General features: G+C 45.4%; 1 long non-coding RNA gene across 1 annotated transcript; it reads right to left on the bottom strand.

Moving 5' to 3' along the window:
• Positions 1-399: 399 nt before the first annotated feature.
• On the bottom strand, positions 400-1,779 carry LOC113912804. Its single transcript, XR_003516979.2, has 4 exons — positions 1,632-1,779; positions 1,142-1,310; positions 856-943; positions 400-747 (listed from the first exon to the last, which is right to left on the bottom strand). It is a non-coding gene; the product is annotated as an uncharacterized LOC113912804 (long non-coding RNA).
• Positions 1,780-3,696: the final 1,917 nt, after the last annotated feature.

Here is a 3,696-nt window from a genome sequence, read left to right as displayed (position 1 = left end):
CACACCTGTCCCCCATCAGCTCTGAGCACCATGAAAGTAGAGAATTCTCCCCGTACCCAAACACCCAGCACAGAATTTGCAGCAAAACCAGGTGCAATGAGTACTGTGTGGACAAACATTTACACAAATGTTTAAATACTGCACATATTTTTGGGGCACCTGGGTGGCTCAGTTGGTTAAGCGACTGCCTTTGGCTCAGGTCATGATCCTGGAGTCCCGGGATCGAGTCCCACATCGGGCTCCCGGCTCACCAGGGAGCTTGCTTCTCCCTCTGACCCTCTCCCCTCTCATGCTGTTTCTCGCTTGCTCTCCAATAAATAAATAAATAAAATCTTAAAAAAATAAAACGCCTAATATATTTAAAAAATAAATAAATAAATACTGCACATATTTTTAAGCTTTTTAGTTTGGAATTTTCAAATATATACAAAAGCAGAGAGAAGAGTATAAGGAATCTCCGTGTGGCCACCATTCAGCTTCGCTATCAGCATGCTGCCATTTCTCTCTCCACCCCTCACACCTTTTTGCTTCTTTGTTCTTTCTCTCGTCCTACTGATGGAAACTTCGGTACGTACACAGAGACACTTTTACACGTGCACACGCACGTAGCCCCGTGTGTCTGCTCAGAGCACAGCCGGTGGGTGGGCGGCCATCACGGGGTACACTGGGAGCGCCACGCAGGGCTGTTTGGTTCCCACATACTCGGTTTCTCAAGCAGCTGGACCCCTCGGAAGAGCCGCCTCATACCTCAGGTGGAAAAGTTATTTGGCTGTGAGCCGAATATCTCCCAGTGCGCTGTCACACCCTTCCCGGCCCAAACAAACACAAAGAGACGCGTCCCATCGAGTCACCTACTTGGCTGAACTGTGCACCTGGTCGCCCTCTGAGAAGCTTCCTTCGTGGGTATTTTTCTTCCCCACACAAAGCATGCCTACGAAGTAAACTGAGAATGACAAAAACAGGAAAGCCCGATCTTACAGAGACTAAGGAGCCAAGACCTGCCTGATAATGGGGCCCAAACTCCTAACTCAGATCCCAAAGAAAACAAACGATGCCATGGTTTCTGTGTCCACTTCCAAACTAAGAAATACACTGGGGAGAATAAATCACGGTTTCACAGATAGGAACTGCTAGCACTTACTGATCATATAATGAATAGGGACAAATATGTTTATCCTTAACAGTCACAAATAATTTCACAGCTGTTAGTTTTGGCAGCCATCGATTTGGAGGCAGTACGGGCTCATGGCACACATCTTCATCATCATCGGCTCAGGCAAAAATCCCATATGCCAAAGGCACGTAATTGTCTGAAGGAAAAAGAGGTTTAAGTAACGAGATTTTTTTTAAAAGATTTTATTTATTTATTTGAAAGAGGTCATGAGTGGGGAGAGGGGCAGAGGGCCAGAGAGAAGCAGACTCCCCGCTGGGCAGGGAGCCTGACACAGTGCTCGATCCCAGGACCCCGGGATCATGACCTGAGCCGAAGGCAGACGCTTAACCAACTGAGCCACCCAGGCGCCCGGGTATCAAGATTTTTTAATAGTCAATATTTAAAAGTATGTTAAAGTGTTTTTTAAGTCCAATAATAAATTCAGAGACGTATTAGAACCAATGCCTCATCCACTTACCAATCCAGATTACATGGCCGCATCCCACTGAATCTGTTGACCAGATATATTGAGCAGGACGCTACCCAGAACATCGCAAAGAAGCCCAGTTTAATGGTGTCTGTGTTTCTCCTGTGCCCTCTACCCCCGCCCCAGCTTACCTCCAGCCCTTCCACTCCCTCAACACCCTGCTCTGAGTGCCACCCCAGCCCCCCTCACCCCAACTGCCAATGGGCTCCCTCTCTACCACCATCATACCTGAGAATTCTGGAAGGCCAGACACTGGCAAGTGACAGCCACATGGTCAGTGAGGGTAATGAAGGCAGGAAAATCAGCCTTCCCAGATTAAGCCAGTAGCTAAGAAACTCAGAGGTGTTTGAGTCACTGCATCTTATTTTTCAGAAAAAAATGGAATTTCAGAAAGTTATCTTCTACGCACATACCAAATCTTTGTGAGTCTTCACACTAACAGCATTCGTTGAACTGACCACACTGAGGCCCACCTTGGGATGCCAGCTCAGCTGTGTTTCCCTCCCATGGGCAGAGGTCAATGCTACTCACTGCCTCAGTTTCGGCAAACTCAAAGCTGTACAATTTGTGCGCAGCCTCAAGTCCTCCAGCACATTCCCATTTCCCTGAAGTTGAGGGAAAAGCTGTCCCTTATTTAGCATGAACAACAAAGAGGGGTAAGAAGATGTACAAAGATCTTGCAAACAACAAAACAATTTTAGCTACTGAACTACCATTGTTCCTAGTAAGATCTCAAAGACAAATGACATCAGCAGCAACATGCCTAGTAGTCAAGAGCTGAGGTTCTAGGCCTAACATCCTGAGTTCAATAGCTGGTTCTGCCTCTCACTGACCAAATGCCTTGGGCCAGTTACTCTACCTCACTCCATTATTCCACATCACTCCAACCTTATTCTACCTTACTCCAAACTTACTCCAACTGTACTCCACCTCACTCTATCTCATTCCAACCTTACTGTAACCTTCCTCCACTGCAACCTTGCTCCACCCTGCTCCACCTTACTCTACCTTACTCCAACCTTACTCCGCCTCACTCCAACCCACTCCACCTTACTCTAACCTTACTGTATACCTTGCTCTACTTCGCTCCAACCCTACCCTACCTCATTCCAACATTACTATATCTCACTCCACCCTTATTCCACCTCATTCCAAACTCACTCCAAACTTACTCCACCTCACTCCAACTTAATTCCACTTTACTCCACCTCAACTCCAACTTTACTCCACCTTGCTCCAACCTTGCCCCACCTCAACTCCAACCTTACTCCGTGTTAATTCAACCTTATTCCAGCTTACTTCAACCTTATTCCGCTTCACTCCAAACTTACGAAGCTTACTCCAACCTTACTCCATCTTACTCTACCTCACTCTAACCTTACTGTAACCTTGCTCCACCTGTTCCAACCTTACTCTGACCTTAGTCCACCTTGCTATAAGCTTACTCCAACTTTACTCCACCTCACTCCAACCTTACTCCAACTTTACTATCAGTAAAAATAGTGGTAATGATCACAACCAGCTCATGAGAATGTTGTGAAGATTACATGAGAAAATACATATGAAGTACCTATGTCCATATGACCCCTGAACAACACAAGTTTGAATTGCATAGGTCCACTTACACAGATTTTTTTTGATAAATGTAGGAAAGTACTGTAAATATATTTTCCCTTCCTTATGCTTTTTTTTTTTTAAGATTTTTTTATTTGAGAGAGAGAGAGAGAGAGAGAGAGAGCACAAGCTGGGGGAGGGGCAGAGGGAGAAGCAGACTCCCTGTGGAGCAGGGAGCCCAACGTGGGGCTCCATCCCGAGACTCGGATCATGACCTGAGCTGAAGGCAGATGCTTAACCCAGGCGCCCCTTCCTTATGCTTTTCTTAACATTTTCTTTTCACTAGCTTATTTTATTGTAAGAACACAGTATATAATACATATAACATACAAAATATATGTTAAGTGTTCAAGTTATCAGTAAGGCTTCCAATCAACAGTAGGCTATTAGTGGTTACGTTTTGGGAGAGTCTGAAGTTATAAGCAAATTTTCAACTATTGGG

This window comes from Zalophus californianus, chromosome 14, assembly GCF_009762305.2.
Source record: "Zalophus californianus isolate mZalCal1 chromosome 14, mZalCal1.pri.v2, whole genome shotgun sequence".
Classification (NCBI taxonomy): domain Eukaryota; kingdom Metazoa; phylum Chordata; class Mammalia; order Carnivora; family Otariidae; genus Zalophus; species Zalophus californianus.
The sequence above is the reverse complement of the archived record's forward strand: the minus strand, read 5'-3'. Positions and strand labels throughout refer to the sequence as shown.